Source organism: Oxyura jamaicensis, chromosome 5, assembly GCF_011077185.1.
Source record: "Oxyura jamaicensis isolate SHBP4307 breed ruddy duck chromosome 5, BPBGC_Ojam_1.0, whole genome shotgun sequence".
Classification (NCBI taxonomy): Eukaryota; Metazoa; Chordata; class Aves; order Anseriformes; family Anatidae; genus Oxyura; species Oxyura jamaicensis.
Window position 1 is genome coordinate 62,571,581 of NC_048897.1, and position 20,193 is coordinate 62,591,773.

At 36.4% G+C, this 20,193-nt stretch overlaps 1 long non-coding RNA gene across 1 annotated transcript in view; it reads left to right on the forward strand.

Moving 5' to 3' along the window:
- Window positions 1–20,193, forward strand: part of LOC118168401 — an 83,879-nt gene that overhangs the window by 42,079 nt on the left and 21,607 nt on the right. Inside the window, exon 2 of the long non-coding RNA XR_004751528.1 lies at window positions 9,681–9,809. This is a non-coding gene — a long non-coding RNA (uncharacterized LOC118168401). The remainder of the gene's footprint in view (window positions 1–9,680; window positions 9,810–20,193) is intronic.

The window sequence follows — 20,193 nt, forward strand, 5'->3', positions numbered from 1 at the left end:
TTAGAAGGGATAGACAGGGCCTTAATAGACCAAATAAATAAATAAATAAATAAATAAATAAAGCTAGAAACTCCTTAAAAATAATGATGGAGTGGGCTACAGATGGTAACTAACAGAAGACTAGCACTGCTTCATTACCATGACAACTTTCTTTACCTTGGCTTTGCCAGGTTCTGGGAAACATTACTCCTAGTTCCTTCTAGTGTTACAGACTACAGGTACGGGGTTGAAGTGACTCAGATGTCTCTGGTTGATGGAAAATGCTCATTTCTGAGAAATTTTCAGAAATATTTGTGATGGTTCCTTGTCATCTTTCAAATAGATCTATTGTTTTTCCTGTTTCCCAGAATGATTTGATACAAGTTGGCTTCTAAAATGAGAGGTTAATTTATTATTTTGATTCAGGGCATTCATTTAAGATACTGTTTTTTATCATCTGAAATAAAACAGTTTATTTTGGGAATATTGCCAAGCTTTTACCTCAGTGGCAGAGAAGTGACATTACAACTTCTACAGGCTTGCATGCTTTGTCCATAGCAGATTACAGGATAACAGAGAACTGTCTTTTCTCTAAAACTTATGTATTTTATGTTCACTGGGTAGAATGCTTTAGATATAGGTATCAGTTAAAATGCTTAGAAATAGTTACCAGTTTGAGATTCTAGCGCAATGGGAGAGATCAAACAGACTTCAGAGGAAAAGTTCAGAGCCTGACAAGGAGGAGACTGCTCTTAGTTAGCACTTGTGCAGAATATTGGAAAGTTTGGGTACTTAACTGAAAAAAAAATAACATAAAAATGCACTTTCAATAGCCATGAAGGGTTTCAAGAAGCTTACAGTTATGCTTTTAATGAGGATTGCTGAGGATGTTTTATTTCAGATGAATTCCAAGATTGTAATACGGATGTACATTTTGCAACAGGAACAGTTAACTGTCCATAATAACTTTGTGGGAGATTTTCAAAGACATATGAAAGCCTTTCTTTTAAGAGTTAAGGAGTCGTATTAAGGACACAACATTAACAGCTCTTAAATAAACAGAATTGTGCAACTGTGGAGCCCAGGGCCTCTTGAAGTAGGAAGGAGATGTTATGCTGTGGGATGTCACCTGTGCTACTGCTGCACACAGGTGAGCAGCAAGGGGGATTTCCTTCATAAGGGTACACCTAGGAAGGCACTCCTCTTCTCTCAGGCTTCAGGCTACTGTGCTTATGGACACATTTCAGTACAGTTATGTCATTTAAAAAATAAAATATGAGATGGGAGGATACCCAAATTTCTCTCACGATGCTGGAAGAATGCCAATCACGCGCAAAATGCAATAAAGATCAGGTCATAGTTTTGCAGATGGTGTTTTGGATTATTGCATGCAAGAGTGTAGAGGTTACCTGATGGTGTGTGATCAAGTTGTGACAAGAAATAGAAGTTTCAATGCACTTATGATGAGGAGAGTCATCCTAAAGAAGGGCCCTTTATGCACCGTTTTTTAAACTACTCCAAGTATAGGTACTCAGTTTGTTTAATATTAATGGCGAGGGCCTACTTGAGGTAGTCATACCTCTTTCATCAAGGTAATGGAAGTTTGTTTATGTTTTGCAGTCAATTTCACATCACTTCAAGTCTGTGATGAAACTGGATTTATTCTTGAAAGTGTTTTTCAGCAGGTGATAGTAGAAATCAAAGAGAAAGTCAATAGACCAGTTCATGTAACAGTTTGCTAAGAGAATAGTGCTTTCTGTAAGCTTTTTTTTTTTTTTTTTTTTTTTTGGGTGGGGGGGAGAAGGGGAGAGTTGAGAATGTGGTGATTTTATGGAAACTACTTTTGCAAACAATTTATATGAACATGCTCCTGTGCTGTTCTCATTGTGATAGCCTATTGCCGTGGTTTAGTTTGATTTTTGTAACCTGCATGTAAACATTGACTTGGCTATAATTCTGCATGTAAGCTCTTGGGCTGCCAAAATGCTTCTGGCCCCTAAAAACTGTAGTTCTGTCGTGTGTCATCCCCCCCCCCCCTTTTTTTTTTCTCTCCCCAAGAGTTCCTGTGTTAGAAAAAGGAGGATTTAGGGAGGATTTGGGGATTCCAGCTTTTGACTCATCTTTATGCCTATGATACTGTTATTCTAAATGGAAGATGACAGAGTATGAAAGACCCTCAGCTCTTCACTGGTCTCCTTCAGGACTGACCAAAAAAAAAAAAAAAAAGCTAACACTTGTGCCCAGGCTTGGGCACTTGCTGATGTTTTGTTCTGTGTGAGGCATGCAGTCATGGAGTTAAGCTTGTACAACAAGTCTATATTTACCTTCTTAAAGCCCTCATGCTGATTTTCCCAGTGACAAATTCCAAGAGCAGCCACACTGTGTTGGCACTATGAGGTTTGTGCAGGCAGCTTGCTTGGAATGTTGCTGTATATTCTTGGAGGCAGCCTGGGCACCCTGTCCAGAGGTTCACTCTCTTTAGGATTTTTCTGGGCTACCAGAAGAAGCAATGATTCAAACTATATAATATTCCCCTTGGGTGTTTTGGATGTCTTCATGCTTTGGGATATATGAAGTAATACCGTGACATCAATTTTTCCATCTTCATAACAACACATCATTAGTCTTGGAAAACTATTGATGTTGGGGTTCTGGACTGTCTTTTGAAGCACTACCAATAACGCTGCAAGCCACGTGAAAATCTTGATTTGGAATTTCTGATTAACTAGGAACATATTTCTTGAAAGGTGTTGTAAATGAGAGTTGTATTTGTGTGACAATACTTCAGTGCAGAACTTTGAACCAAACGAGTGAACAAACATGGTTCAAGAAAAGGCTCAATGATTTTAGTAGTCAGAGGTACACGGTAAAACTAGTCTGTATGAGAGGGAGCATCGGTCCAGCCTATCCAGATCCTCCTGCAGAGCCTTCCTACCCTCGAGCAGATCGACACGCGCACCTAACTTGGTGTCATCTGCAAACTTACTGAGGGTGCACTCGATCCCCTCATCCAGATCATCGATAAAGACTTTAAAGGAGAACTGGCCCCAGTACTGTATTAAAGAGTACTGACCCTGGGGGACTCCACTAGTGATTGGCCTCCAACTGGATGTAAATCCATTCACCACAACTCTTTGGGCCCGGCTATCCAGCCAGTTTTTAACCCAACGAAGCGTACACCAGTCCAAGCCATGGGCAGCCAGTTTCTTGAGAATGTTGTGGGGAACGGTGTCAAAAGCCTTACTGAAATCAAGGTAGACCACATCCACAGCCTGTCGCTTGATAGGAACTGACCTGAAGGACAAAAATGTTTGTGTGCAGCCTATTCCACACTAATAAACAGATTTGGGTTCATTCTCTTAAGGCATTTCTTCGTATTAAATTTGTTTTTTAATCTTGCTATACTTCCTTCTTACGTATACAACATGTAAAGGAAAGGATAAGTGGAATAATCTCTTGGGTGGTATGCTGGGATTGTAGGTGAAAGTGCAATACAATGTCATTCATCACAAACACTTCTATACACTGTGGCTTGGCCGGAGTTAAATGTTTTCTTCTGTTGATAAATAAGTAAATGAAGTATCATGTGTTTGTTATCCTCATCTAGAAAGATGTTATTTTTGCCCTTAAATACATGTGATTTAATTTCCTTTGTTTTTGATTTTTTTTTTTTTTGACATGTACTAGAAATTGCTTTTTACTGCTGGTATTTTCTATGATTGTTTTGAACAAAATTGTCATAAGAGGGAAATATGTCTTTTCCTTCTGTCTTGTAAGAGCAATGTGACTCCTGTGCCCCCTTTTAAAACTGTATAACATAGTGGGAAGCCATTTCTCTTTTAATGTCAGCGTAGAGCAAGACAGCATTAGGGCATGTTTCAGAGTGTACAAAGGGCCATATTGTTATTCAAGGAACAGATTTGTTTCTAAAACAGCTGTTTCTTAGCACACTGCTATTAACTGGTAATAAAATTTTGCCACCGTACCTTGTGTTGCACAGTGGTTATTGCAGTGGTTGCCATTTTACACGTTAAGTTCAAAGAAGTGTAGAAAAACAACTTAAAAACTGTGATTGATAGAAGAGCAAATTGAAGGGGAATGTGTCTGTTTCATTCTGCTGATTTGATTTTTCTAAGAAATCTCTCCACTAGTGACAGGTAAATCCCCAAACTAATTTACTTATTTTGTCTTCAGCTACTTCATTTAAAGCTAATCTTGTTTGGATTTCATTTTTTGTTCTGTTTGCTCCCTCTGAAGGAACTTATGTACAAGTACTACACTGGCAGTTTCAATCTTGACCATTTATAATATCATGCAAGATAATGCTTTCTTTAAAAAAAAACAAACCCTTACAATCAAAATTGCCTTTGTTTTACACACTTTCCACATTGATAATTCAAATGTTAAATGCTTGTTTTAATTGGTTTTTGACTTTTTTTTTTTTTTTTTTAACAAAGTCAGTATATAGTCTCCACTGGCATCCTACTACTGAAAGGAAAAGAAATATACAAAAACATTTGTGAGAGAGTGTAAGATTCTGAAATCTTCTGGGGCTTGAGAAGATGAATGTAATGAAGTCCAGAATATTTTGTGAGATTTCCTTAAGTGATGTTAAGTTTTGGAAGTGAAAATAATTCTTTCCCTTCTATTTTTGTTCAACTTATCTTTTGCAAAGGAGGGAATTAAGGAATGTCCTATGTACTTTATGGTAAGTATTCCAGTTTTCTAAAGACAAAGACGTTGGATAAAATTTGGCTCAGCATCTGAAGTTCTAGCTGCTTCATTTGATCATAGATTCAGATTTCTTGAAAATCACATGGTAGTTAAATGCTTCTCTATGAAGTTCCAGCTGTTGGATTCCTACCCATTTTCTTATCTTTATTTATAAACTAGAACTATTTGTGCATGAGCCGTCCATGGCATGAGATGTCTTTAATCGTATTACATCGAGACTTAGTGTGTCCATTTTTGAAGTTAAATACGTGAATTAAAAAAATCCTTCAAACCAAATCTACATGTATAGTATTCTAAATGCTCTTTTGTAGAAATTTAAAACATTTCTTGAGTAGATTTTAAAATCATCTTTTCTTTTCTAAGCTGTAAATGCATAAATAGAATGATGTGCTGGGTGCTGAGGCAAAGCACTGCTAGCATTTTAGGACTGTTATCAGTTTGAAAACAGCTATTAATTCCACCCCCTCTTGTCTGCTGAAGTTATTCCGTGTATGGGTTATGCAGAGTTTTCTATGTATTCATCCATTTATCTCTGTCTCTGGGCACAATACCAGCTATTCAAACCCTGGCAGTTGGAGGGGGAGGGGGAACAAACAAACTCATTTGTCTATCAGTTACCTCAATTTCAGCAATGCAGTCATATTGAGATGCATAATTTGTGTCAGCGCCATCTATGTCAGGATTCAGAAAGGATTGTAATGTTTCCCAATTTTATACATACAGAAACAGGATAAGAAGGAAAGGGCACTATCCATGTTTATGGGGGCAGTAATAAAATTAGATGATCACTTCTCCATGAAGCAATTTTTGAGTGAAAAATATCACTGTCTGCTCTTGATTCTGTTCTCCTGAAAGTTAATAATTGATTTAAGTTGCCCTTGGAGCACTTTGTATGTGACACTAGCTCATCTCTTGGCATTATACCCAACTGTTTCTTGGGAAAATCAAGACCTAAGCCATGACTAAGATGGAACCCTCTGGCAGCAGTTCAGATAAGTGTTGTGGTTCAGCTAGTAGACTATGATCAGTGTCAGATATTAAAGGGGAAATTATTTTGGTCCTAAGGCTTGTGTTTTAGTGTACAGATTTGTACACCATGTAAAGTACTGGTCTTTAAAATCTGAAAGTAAACTTTGGACTGAGGTGTGTTCTTTAAAACCGTGTATTTATAATGGAGTCTGGGAGGACAAGACAGATTGGGCATAAATTGAAACAGTTTTGATTGCTTATAAGGAAAGCCAAGCACTGATCAGACTAGGCTGCCCACAGAGGCGGCATACGCTCTCTGTCATTGGAATTTCTCAAGGACTGGATGAAACACTGAACAACCTGATCTGATCTCATAGCTGACCCTGCTGTGAGCTGGAAGCTGGGCCACAAGACCTCCAGAGGTCCTTTACAGCCTGAATTATTCTGTGATTCTGTGAAGTGGAAATCCTAGCTTGCCCGAATGCACGTAGCCAGACACAGAGCATCAGCATGCAGCTCTTCACTTTGAAATTCTGCGATTTTTTTTTTTTTTTTGACTCGTATAATTCTAACTGGGATATATTCTTATCCTTAATATTTTGTAGATGTAACTGTCTGGGCATACATTTAAGGGAATCTATCCAGTCCCTGGGGAACACAAGTTTCAAGTCAAGCGTGTGAAGTTTAGACAGTTGATAAGTGAGTCTTTCTGGGCCTTCAGCACGGCTACGAATTTCATATCAAAGGCTGCAAAAACACTGGAACAGATTGGTCTATAGGTTTCTCAGTCTCTGAACCCTTTGATCTGACAAAATCTGTAGGATTGCTGGAAGTCCTTAAGTGTTTGTTAGCCTACAGGAGGTGTTTTCCCAGAGAACACTTACCTGTAAAAGACTTGCTTGGTAGATCTTCCAACCTACACTCTAAATTTTCAATTTAAACCATTGGAGACTGGAAAATTGCATTGTCTTTTTTTCCACCTCAGTAAAGCTTTTTACCTTTGAGAAATTCCTCAGTCAGAGGAATGCTTGTCTGATTATTTTACAGTTTGCATCTTCGATACTGTTTTCATTACATAGCATGACTTTCATGATATCAGTATCATTTCATTAGTACTAAACATCTGTACCTGTGGATTTCAGATAAATATATCACAGCCCATAACCGCACATGCAACAATTTACAGAATATGTCGAGGATTGATATGAGCAAGCTTTCAAATGCATAGTCACATGGAGCTTGAACTTTCAAAGTACTCCTGAGCGAAGTTGTACTTGTGTATGCAAACATACTTGAAGCAAGAAGACATGAAAGTACAATGACAAGCCAGTGGGAATTACATGATTAAATAAAAAATACTTAACAGGTGTTAACTTTTTCATAAGCTCGATCCCTGAGTTGGCAAATATGAAGGTCTAAAGGATCTCAGAAATTCTGAAACACAGTTTCCCCTCGCGTACTCCTCATCCTTCCAAAAACAACACAGTTTTTAATAATGTAATGTGAAGAAAGTAAATGCTTCTGCATTATAAACTAGTATCAAATTTACCACATACAGAGGAACTTTAAATTGTAAGGAACCTTTTCATGTGAGGTACCTTTCTTAGCCATTACAGGCAGCTATATCATTTGATCACTTACATGTGTGGGGTTTTTTTTTGAAGAGTACCCTTTTTCATTTCCTTTCATATAAGAAAGGTCTTACTCTTGCTTAATGCTAACACACATTTAAAAAACAGCATTGATGTATTTCTGTTCAATACGTGTAGCATCTCTTTTCAGACACTGTAAAGAGATTTTTTTTTTTTTTGTATTTGTTAATCCAGAAACCCCATATGTGCACAGCTGTGACCTTTGAAACTGTTCTTGGATCATAACCTTGAGAGTCACAGGAAGTTCCTGCAAATGGTAGGCTGTTCTAGAAAAATAATGAAGGATAAAAGCAATGGAAAAGTGACAATGAAAAATGTCATATGAAAAATGTCATTTTTTTTAATGTTGTCAGTTTTTACTTAATTCTATTTTTAGACTAAAGTTCTGGCTTCCTAGGAAAACTAATTCAATACTTTAGTGGGCTGACACATCACCCCAAATCTGATATTAGTCCTTCCTCTCACTCCACAATGAGTCTGAGACCTCACAGTCATTTCTTTTGAGTTTATTCTGATCTCAGTGGTAGTGCTGATAAAATGTCATACAATGTGATTGTATGTGAAGCATATGTGATGTGGTAAAAACTGAACAGTAAAGACCACCAAAACCAAGTAGTTACACTCTGTTCCTGTAGGTATGTCTTACAGTTTCCCAGGGAACTTAAAAAGGCTGGATAATAAGGGAGCTCTACTAAAAGAGTTACAAACCTCATTTTTAAAGACAGTGCTTCAATGCTTTCCCTTTGTGTATATTCCAAGGACTATATGTAAAAATGCTTTTATTTTATAGCTATAGAAGTAAAATAAGGGCCATAACAGAAATGTGTTCTTTTATTTTGCAAATGCTTGACCATCTTGGGTCTATAGTTGAGATCTGCCAAAAAATGAAGCTCAGACTACTTCTAATTATTAAGCGAGTTTATATTCAGATTCAAATTGTTTGATTTTGTTAAGGGTCTTATTCTTTGAATTTAGTTGGGATGTTAGACCAGCTAGGTCAAATGAGGACACTGATTTCTCTAAGCTTGCAGTGTGGTCTGGTAAAGAATGGCTTGAGTCACCTATTTTGTTAATTAATCTTCCTACGATAAAATTCAGTTTATTTATTTATTTATTTATTTATTTATATTGGGGGCGGGGGGGTGTGACCCAACTAAAACTACTTCAAACCATCTGGAATCTTTTTGTATAATTATAGAAAATGAGATAACAGAAAACATAATTTCATTTAGAATAAATTAAATAGATGTAATGTTATGAAATTTTGAACTTCAGACATGTGAATATCTGGAACATTTCTGTAATAAAACCAGTAGTGGCCAGAAACACTAACTACTTTAAGGATGGAATTTGATTTGTTTTTAGAAGGAAATATCATTCATTTACCTGCTATGCATAACTATTGCAGTCAAATAAGGAAAATGGCAGAAATGAAAAACTCACCAATCTGAAGGAGAGGAGAAGCAGAAAAATTGAAATAATGAAAGAAAAGCTAGATATATACCAGGTAGATTCATGTGTCAACCTTGTTTATTCAGGATTAATAGAACAATAGGATATTAAGTTTTCTCTGGCTAAGAAAGCTTGGTAAGTTCGAGGAGTTAGTATGTTTATTTCCTTTAAACCAAAGACTTTTGGTGGAGCAAATGCATGCATTGGGATATAGTCAGTTCAACTGTGCAAGCAGCTGGTAACATACTTGTTACCTATTCCCAAGAGATTGCAGGTGAGTTGCACAGTGTGTTTTAATGCATTTGTTTTACAGTTAGTTTCAAAGTAGCAAGAGAAATCAAGCCTGTATGCACACATCAGGACTATCAACAACAGCTGAGACACAAATAGAGCTTTACAAGCTTGCTATCTTTATTTACTACTGCCCCAAAGTATATAATAACAGGCTAAAGATTTTTGAGGCAGATTGGAAATTGTGCATCATGGATTCACTACTTTGGAATAAGAATTCCTTTTTGTTTTGGAAGTATTGCTGTTTTCTGAGATTTTCCTTTCCTACTGTTTATGACACCACCTCAAGTATTCAGGAAAGGAATGAAGAAGGTAGAGAATAGGCAGAACCTTGATGATAGTGTGCTGCCTGTGCTACCCACCATAGTACAGCAGCTGGTCAGACAACATGCACATGGTGAGGAAGTGTTGTAGACTGTTTCTTCATCTGAGGAGGAAGTTAATTCCAGATCGTAACCTTGTGCCTAGTTGTATGGCCTGTTCAGCTTGTATATTAGTGTTGCTAATTCATATGATAGTCTTGTGGTTTTTGGAAATAGATACTGAATTTTACAGTATTTTCTAACTCTTAGTACAGTAAAGTGCCTTCAAACTCCATTTCAGGTATGCAGTTATCAAACAGAGCAGAAGTATGTAAGTTCTTTGTGTGGCACATAAGGAACTTCTAAAGCAGTAACATATTAAAGAGCTCTTCACTTCTGTATTCCCTAAGTGTTGGCACAGTGGAAAAAGGTAAGTATTCTAGAGTCTTTGGAGTCTGTGTGCTGCTTTTAAGATGGCATTTTGTGTAAGTTACGTGGTGGAATAAGAGTTCTTACAAGTCCTCCCCATCAAAGGTCATTGTAACTCATCATATGTTTCCTGGTCTCACTTGCACTTCCAATCTGTAGTGGACAGCACTGTTCCTATTCACCAGAAGTAGAAATCAGAAATTCTGCCATGTAACATGAACAACATTTAAGAACTATGCAGTCAGCGAACTGGAAACATCAGCTATTGATGCAGTTATAGGGTAAGATCAATGTGGAACAGCTTCATGAGGACAGAAGGCTAGAACTGTAAACCCCCAGATAACTACAACTATGAGCATATCAGATTTAGTACTGCAAGTAACATCATCAGAACTTATTTCTTTTACCTTCTAGTAAAGCTGTAAACGACCTTGTCATCATTATTTGCCCCTGAGCAGCAGGTAGGCAGTGTGTTATTACCTTGAGAAATTCTTTTTTCTACATATTCTACTACAGCATGCTGATAACTTTGAGCAAATAAAAATGTTAATTTGGTTCTGAACCTCCTAATGAATTCTTCATCACCACCTCCCTTTGAAGTGCTTGTTTTTCTGTGAGACATTCCAATCCTTAAACTGTAGGGATCTGAAAAGGGTAGGATACACTTCAACAGACAAGTAGTAGTAAAATACTGTTTTGATCCACCGGACACTAAGGACAGAGGTTATTCAGTTGAGCCTCTCATAAATTGTTTTACTTCTGTTTAGTTTAGTTGTAATAAGTCTTTTCTTAGAATGATTGGATACCACTGTTAATATGAGTCTGAGTTACAGAACATACAAATTACCAGTTTTACAATGGAAAACCAACTTTACCTACAGTAAAATACGATACTCCATTTTGATATAAGTAGTAGATACCAACATTTCCTCCACTGTTGAGGATCAACAAAGGTCTCTAGATTTTGACTGGGATTGATCAAAGGCTATGGAAAAATGCCTTGACTGAGATCACATCTCCATAGTCTTTTCCAATGATGGCTATAGAAGAACACTGTTAATCCACTTGAAGTTCCTTCAGAGAGGACAGTGACTGTAACTCTGTGTGGTTTTGGGGTGAAATTTTAGAAATAAATCAAGGTATGCTTGGTATGGTGTAACACATTTGTCTCAGAATATGGATGACAGTGTCCAAAACTTAAACAAGATTTCAGAAAATCCATGTCTGCTTATTTTCAGACTCTGTTAGAAGGTGACAGGGTGAGATTAATGGGTTGAAGCTGAGGAGGAAAGATTATATTAAATGTCAGAAATAAACCTCTGTGCTGTTTTGGAGTAGTTTCCCAAGGGAATTGTAGGACACTTCATATCTTTGAAGCTGTGTTTAAAATGAGACAGGGCTAGAAAACATAGTACAGTACAGTATTTAAGTAATGCATCCTGCCTTAGGCAAGAGAAGGAAAACGGGCCTGTTTGGTGCTTTCCAAACCTGATTTCTCAGGCTATAAAATGAATTAGATAACTTTTGGGGAATAAAAGTGCTCTAATTTAAAGCATGTTCTGCATCCATTCACAGAATATATTTCCAAGTTCTCTTCTCCCTTGTAATTAGTCTACTCAGGCATTACATAAAAGCCAAATGTCATTAAACTTTCTTATAATGTCACTTGGCAGATTATCTAGCAGATGAAGTTTATCTATGACAAATCTGATCTCTAGTTATCAGATGACACAGGAAAAAAAAAAAAATCCTCAGACATTCCTCTTATTTACATTCTCAGTTGAGTCAAGCATTGGTAGCTGCTGCCGATAGGATTCTGGCTCACATGAATAAGTGGTCTGGAGTGTTGTGGCAAATCCCCTCTGCCTGTTTGAAAGGTCTAGGCCCTGACTCTTCTATACTCTTTCTGTGCTTGTGTTTTTGCACTTGCATAAACCTTTGGTTGTTTTCCTGTAGCTTTGTGCCTGCACACATCTTACGACTTTGGATAGGTTTGGGATTCTTTGGAATTGCTGTGTTGCTTAAAAACCTTTGAACCGTGGTTTAAAATACCATGTACGTATCCTCTCAAATGGTATAAACCTAGCTTTCTGTGTTATGTGGATCAGACGTTATTGGTGGTGATTCTGTCTGCTTTGTGTAGACCTTAAAGATACCAAGCAAATTCACAACACTTTACCACCCCCTTCTCATACCTTGGCTTGTCTGCTGGCGTCCTATTAATTTGCTGTCCTTTACCTCGAGGGCAGGTGTATTTTGAAGTATATCCTGTTCGTAAAGGTCATGCACAGGTCTTCATGCAAATCTAAAATGTTATTTGCACTTCATGCTCTTATTAGACTTCCTAATTACTTGAGGCAATCAGAATGCTTGGAGACAGAGGCTTTAATCAATACTTCTCTTAGCAATAAAAATGCATTGCATGACATGTATTGAAAATAAATAGTAAAGGTTAGCTGGTTAAATTCAACACTGATAAAATTAACTTAATCTGAAACAAGACTGCAATCAGTAGATGGCTAACAGTTTGCTAAAATGTGCATGCAAATTTGTAGTAGAATTAAAAGCAGGCATAATCTGGGTGCTGATTGAGCTGAGCTTCCTGTTATGCCCCTAGCTTTTACTTCAGCCTTTGTTGCATAGTTTGTCCAAATTTTCTGTTTAGCGAATGAGTAGCTCGGTGGTTGCAGGCAATCAACTTTGAGTTCTTATCTGCTTTCTAAACATCCAAACCAGAGCAGTTTTGTGAATAGATGAGGGTTTTACAGTGATATATATGTATTGGAATATTCACAATGAATTGATTGCCCAGCATTGTGTGGTGGGTGTTTTTTTGTTGTTGTTGTTTTGTTTTTTTTTTTGTATGTTTGTTTGGATTTGTTTTTTTTTTTACATCTCCCATGGACATGAAATAACAGCTATGTTCAAGGTTGGTGGAGCTAATACGCCAAACACTCCAGCACAGTGTGTTTCTCTACTGAGAGGAAGGCCAATTCATTTGGAAAAATGCAGTTGTGAATGTTCTACCTTACATTTGATTTTTAAAAATCCACCCTCTTTTCTGGTATGTCAGTTTTCTCTTCCCCTTTTGCTCTCACTGTGTCAGCCTTCTGACTCTTGCACGCCAACATGTCACAGCCCTGCTCCACACAGGATGCTTGATGCTGCTGACGGAGCAGGGGACAGCAGGACCTGAAAAATTTAGAACAGGGGTGGCTGACTGCCACACGTGTATCTTGCTGTAGTATATATTGCGTTGTCATAACTGTGATAGCTTATAGTATAAAAGGAAGCCAGATTTCTGAGCACAGGGTGTTTATTTATTTATTTATTTATTTATTTATTTTTTTTCTTGCAAGGTAGTATCTTTTGTCAGCTCAGATGACTATTACAGAGAATAAACTACCTTCTGTGTGTGAAGTGGGTGTCCCTCACGCACACTAAAATTTTGATGTTACTTGCAGAAAAACAGGAATTAATGTTAGTGCCAACGACTGAGAGTATAAAAATGTATTGGCCTTTGTTGTGACATGAGATATAACTATATGTTGTGTCATGTGGTAATGATACCTGGCTGTGTATCACAGAAGATAAAATAGTAAGGATGTGGGTGTAATTAATGCATATAATACCCATTTCTTAACTTACTGCACATATTATGGCTCTTGTCAAGTATGTACGTTGTACAACATTTTGACCTCAATAAGCATATTTTAAACTTCTAATTTGAATTAATTCATGATCCAGATACATCTGTAGTTTCTGCTGACACAGGTAGCAGCTGAAGATGCCAAATAGCTTTTGAGTCAAATCACTTTTTTTTTTTTTTTTTAATTGCTAAAGTTAAGCCTGCAAGAGGGAAGGTCTGTGTTCTCTGTAGCCAATATAAAGTCTTATAAACCAGTTTTAATAGCTTTAGTGTACTAAACGATATAATGCCATATGGCATTCTTGAAATCACAGTCATTTTACTTTTGTATTTTTGCCTTAGGCCATAGAGGCTGGAACATATTATTTTCTAAATCAAAAAAGCATAGCATCATCTCTTTTATTATATCACAAAAGCTTCCCCTGACATATCTGAAAACATGATTAAATGTCTTCAAAAGAGGAATTTAATTTTCTGGGTTATTGACACTGTAAATTCTTGATGTTCTTTGAGTCCAGAGCCTCCAGATACCATTCCTGGATTGTGGGCTTGTTCAAGATTTTTTTCCTCAGTCTAGCTGTTCTTTTCTTGACATGAGGATCATACGATTAGACATGATTCATGCAAAACCCTATGAACTTAATACTGTTATGATTCAATACATTTGTGGTATATAGTTTTTGATGTCACTGTTTGAAGCCTCAGGTATTTTAATTTCTTTCTGAACTCTCCGGTTTCTTTATGAACCCATGCTATGATACTGAATAGATGAAAGACTCAACTGATTTCAATAAAGAAAGTAAAATTAAAATTAAAGTAAATAAATGTTAAAAATTAACAAAATAAATAAAATACATTGGAGCTTCATTGAAGAATTCTCTTAATATATTTATATAGAGAATGGAAAGAGTCAGATTAATTTTGCAAACCCATACTTTAATGTAGAATTCCCTATTATATTGCATTTGATGACATTTTGTTTTGAAACATTTTTTTTTGTGACTTTCCAGGAAAAAAAATATTTCTGGCAAGATTATTTGGAGAAATAATTTGGAAAGATGCCCAAATATTAATGTGTTTATCCAGTGTTGCTTCCTTGCTCTGCAACTAGCTGAAGACCTTTTTTTTGGTCAGGTAAGTGGTGAATAGAAACTGTAGTTGTTATGAGGATCAGAAACCTTGAATATTGCTTTACAATTACCGAATGTTTTAAGATCTGTATTTTGGATGAAAATAGATTCCATTGAGATTGATGTTAAAACTACCCCTGGCCTTGAGGAAGGATTGCGGTAGCTGAGAAACAATTGAGTATTTTTTATGAGTACTTTTAACATATGATGATATTTGTGAATACCGGATATGTTACAGTATAAATCTTTACAAGAAAATGACAAAAATCCCAAATCAAATCAAATCAGATGATTTTCTTATGAATGATGTGGGGTTGGTATAAGGACTTTTTATGAGGTCTTTATTTCCAGTTCAGGATCAGGATTTGGGACAACCGGCCATGATTTCTGAGTAACATCTGTGACATACATTTTTCTCATTTGAAGGTCTAGTGAGACAACAACAATGCTATTTGTAATACCACTGAGAAATGGGAATCTGCATAGCTATCAATTATGATGGGAACACCTTTAGAATTACAGCAAATGTTTTAGAAAACACCTCTGATACTTTTTAATACCTTTCAAGAATATCCCTTATCTCTTATTTGCTTACTTACCAAATGCTGGAAATGGGTTCTATAACCTTCTTTAAATCTGTCACTAAATTAGTACTTTCAGAAACACTTCTGAATCAAGTTGTTCGTTTTTGCGTCACTGTGGCATGGAATATGGACCATTAAAGTTGATGGGAACATTGGTGACGCAGAAGTAGTTGTTGCTGGTTTGACGAATGCACACAGTAGTCTAATGCATTTGTCAAAAGAACGCAGTGTTACTGACTTAGCAATGAGTTCAGAAATCCTCACTTAAAAGAGGATTAAAAGTAAACACTTGTTGTTACTGGAGTAGTTTTGATAAAAGTGTTGCATAAATGCTGAATAAATAAATGCTGTGAATCTGGAGATACTTGCCAGCTGTGCTAAAGTTAGTTCTTCAGCCTGAGATAAAGAATGGGTCCTGGTGTTTGAGGTCAGTTTAAGCTCTGGGAGCTTATCAAGTGCTTCGAGCCTGTCCAGACTGCCTTTTTGAAAACCAATGCCAATGTAAGGCCTTAGTGGACTAGCCAGTAACCTGTTTGTATGGGTAGGTACATCAGAAATATCAGAAGAAATACTCAGTTTTATTAAACTTTTGTACTAGCAAGTCTTTCCCTTTGAGTCATGCCATTTGATTACAGATTATGTAAGCATTAGAAAGATTTCTTAAAATTAGTTGAAAGCAAAAAGCACCTAGATTGTTCACAGTGAACAATTCTAGCAAAATTAGAGGCTTCAGTTAAGTAACCTATATCTCTTGTAGCTGAGTAAGCTAGTTCTCATATCTCTATAGCCAAGCCATTTGAAATGCTTTCAGTGGATTTATTTATTTGTTTATTTTTGTGGGAGATATTTAGGAAATCCACTTGAATCCTCACTTACTGCTGTCCCAGTTTGTCCAAGCAGAGCATAGATTTCAGAGAGTTTGTTGTGGTTGCCCGGATTTTTGTGTCTGTTCTTTCTAATCATTCACTTTGGTTCTGTAAGGAGATCCATATAAAAAGAGTTTGGGGTCTGTACTTCTGGTCACTGCAGTCAGTGGATATCAGCTGGGAAAGAGGAAGGCAGTGTAGGTCTGGCTGTGTAATGACCGTTCCTACCATAAAGCAAAAAGTAGTAAGTGCAAATTGTAATTGGGTGGAGAAAATGAAAAATGGTTGAGCCTAATAAGTTATGGGATTGTATGGTATATGAACCAGGTAACTTGATGGATTTAAAGAATGAGAACATATTTTTATGCATAAACAAAAGCGTTAGATTGTAGTGAGAATGAAAAGGCATTGTAACGCAAAACTACAGGACAAATGCACAATGTTAGAAAACTCACACAGTTGCAGGATTGTAAGTAATCAGAAGCATTAATACTGACAGAAATTGGAATACCTTTCTATTCATTGTGCCAAATACTTCATGTCTGAATCTAGTTCATTCCTGAGAGGAAGCACATATATGAAGGGTTTAATTAGAAGCAAATATGACAAGAAGTTGGCCCTTGACAAGTTGGATGATTTAGTTAACGGGACGGGGAAGGGAACTACATCAACCCACTTTGGATTAGGAAGACTGTGAAAGACAATAGTGATGATATTACACCCTCCTCCCCTTTTTTTTGGCTTAAGGGAGTAGTTCATTCCTGCAAGTAAAAAGCTTTACTATACTTTGTGCAGTATTGTAATTGAACTGTAAGTTAAACCTGAAAGCTAACAAATGTACAGCATAAGAATAGTAAAATTGCACAATGAACTGTCTCAACAATGTTTTGAGACATATTTTTCTCTCTCTATCTCTTTTCTCTCTCTCTCTCCTTTTTTTTTTTTTTTTGGTTGTTAGCAACTAGAGAATAACCTTTGTTGAAAACGATAAACTTACTTGATGTTTTCTTTTCTGTAATAAAGGGTATTTGTGGTATATCTTTAGTTTTTATGAGCTTTTCTTTAGCAAATATGAGCTTGAAATGAGGAAAAAAGAGCAGAAATATGAGATGCTAAAAATGTGTGCTGATGTTTTCATAAGCAGTCTTTATGCATTTCAGAAGGTAGGTATTCTAAGAGTCATCTGCTCTTCTGTGTCCAAATAGCAGCCCTGCACTGCTCTAATCAGCATGGACTGACTCAGACACTCAGACATCAGCTCTCAGAAAGAGCCTGCTGTTGCTTCTTGAAGAGGGGTAAACTGCAGACTGAGACCCTTTTCTGGAAAGGGAGACTTACAGGCAGGGCTGTGAAGAACGCACTAAGTTATGAAGTCATGGGAAAGCTGTGAGAATCACTTTCCATCAAAACAGCTCTGGCTTTTCTGGGACAGTAAAATAACTTCTGTTTTGCCTGTGTGTTAGAAGTGAAATGAAAGAATCTTAATTTATTTCTGTCATTCTGGCAGTACAAAGAATAAACCTGCAGCTGATTTATGCCTGAATTTCCAAATGGTATGTTCCAAGTTTAAGGAAATCATGATTCTGTTGTTTCAATTTAACTTGAAAAAAAATATCTTTATAAAAGTTGCATTGTAATCTGTAGTCTACATACCTAGTTGAAAATGAGAAGAATAATTTTTCAATAAAATAACAGTTAACTTTCAAAATGTTTTGAACCTTTTAGACTTGGTTGTGACGAATGATGGTTACTGATGCTATGACAATAGCAAATGACACTGGAAGATTTCTTTTTAGGCATACGTTTATCATAAAAATATATAGTAAATTTCACAGTCACATACTTTGATGAAATTGAGTTGGCCTCAAGCACAGAAAGACCAAGCATTCTTAGTTTCCTTGTAAAGACAAACTCAGATAAATAGCATCGACAAAGTAATGATTTTTTTCCCCCTCTGCAATATAGGATGATACCTTGTGCTGAAGTTTAATAAATACTTTGATTAAAACCAGCCTGGACATTTCAGTCATACTCCTTGTAGGTAACTATTACTGCATTTTTCATTCTCACAGCTAAGTTACTGGAATTAAATACAACACACATTTTTGAAAGGAAAAAAAAACAATACCAATGATGTGCATTTGCAAGAGATTAAACTTACTATTTTTTTTTTTTTTTCCAGTATAGGTTATTTTTCAATGTTAGCTAACCTTGAAAAATGAATAGCTGAGTTCAGAAGGAAGAACTACATTGCTTATAGGCATTTGGCAGTTGATTTAAATTTGGATTTTCTAACTTTATTTTTTACAGTGGTTTTTGAAACTACTACTTTTGTACCTATACAAATGGGCAAAATACAAAGGGCTGACTATGATAAATCACAACGTCTAAAATGAAGGAAAAGATGACTGGGAAGAGGGAAACAATTTTTTTTTTTTTTTTTTTTTTTTCCTTAGATCTTGGCTGTATGTAAAACACACAGTCCTTCTGTAGTAGTCAGGATAGTCATGGTTAAACCCTTTTAAAGTCTTCTGAAGCAAGTCCATCATGGAATGAGATTCATACTAGGGTATGCCGGTCTCCTGCTTGTTATGCTGAAGGTGGACTTGAACAACTTAAACTGAAGAATAAACCAAGGGTAACACAAGATCTTCATTGAATTCTCTCACATTGGATCACACAGCACCATTGACATGGCAAAACTTGAATCATTCTAAAACTTTTAAATGCAGAAGAGTAGCAGTTTTGAAAGAAGGTGCCTGAGAAAGGAATGAGAAAACAGAATGCTTTAACTAATGTTAAACAGGGCATCTACCTCTGACTAAGCATCACCCAGTATGACAAAAACAGTACCCTATGGGCCAAACAAAAGAAACTGTAATCTGACTGTAAATGCACTGAGTAGACAGTTGAGTGAATCCATTGTCATTAGTAGAGTGCATTTCTCTGAGATATCACTTCCAGAAAATATATATACCAAAATTCCTCTGATTTTAAAGACTGAGAACAGGAAATGTATCATGGAAAATAACTAAAAACCCCTTCAGAGTAATTAGAAATGTTAGTTTAATTCCAGTAGCATTTCCTATTTCTCTGAAAGAGTATCTAGTCACACATAATAATGAATGCAGCTCTGCAGCTATTGTTTAGAAAACAAACAAACAAGCATGTAATGAAACTTTCTTAGGTATTATGAGAAAATTAGATCCAGAATTTTACCTACTGTGTGAAAAAAAAAATCTATTTTGAAACTTTAGCGGTATGTATACCGAAGGATATTATGTTATGCCTGGTTTAAGGCTCAGCATTAAGTAGCATGCATGAGAGAGGCTCTTTCACAATCCAAATTTACAGTTTCAAGTGCCAGTGGTAAAGCGGCGATTAAACAGTGTCATGTTTTCTGGCCCATTAAAGGAACTTCATCTCACCCAGTGATTGTGAGTCACTTGCATATTATCCATGCAATGATGTAAATTACCAAGCTACAGACCAGAGGAGCCAAAATACTCTAGAAATACCAAAATATATGGGGTAAGATGCAGTTTAGTCTTGTGAGTTCAGCAAGTCTTAAGTGTACTGGGATATCTGTTGGGTAAAATGGCACACATGTCTGACAGAGCACACATCTGACAGAGCTAATGCCACCTTTTTTACTTGCTACAAATTGAAGTGCAGTCATGATGACATCAAACAAGTTCCTAAATTTGACTGCAGTTCCAGTTCTCAGTTGACAGCAGACAGGTTGAGTCCCCTCCCTGGTCTTTCTGTTAAGCCAGATTCTGATTTGGAATTTTGATTTGTAATTTGGAATATCTGAAGTACAGAGCTGTGGACTAAAGTGGAAGCCCATTTGAAGCCCATCTATAGCTATTTTGTGCTATATGCTATGTAACTTGTGTGATAGTAGTGCTGCATGATGTCCTTGTTAGAACCGTTTCTATGTTATCTTGTTTCAGCTACCTAAGAAACTTTAAAATTACGTAGCTTTGTCTCAGTATGTACGTACATAATTTTCCTCTTCTTTAATTGGAGGAAAGGTTGGTGGATGATAGAATATTTTTTAGACACTGTGAAGTTCTAGGCTAGATTTCACGTGCTTCTAAAGGTTTGAAATAAGTAATTTTTAGTTTTGAAATCAAGGCTCTTGATAATGAAG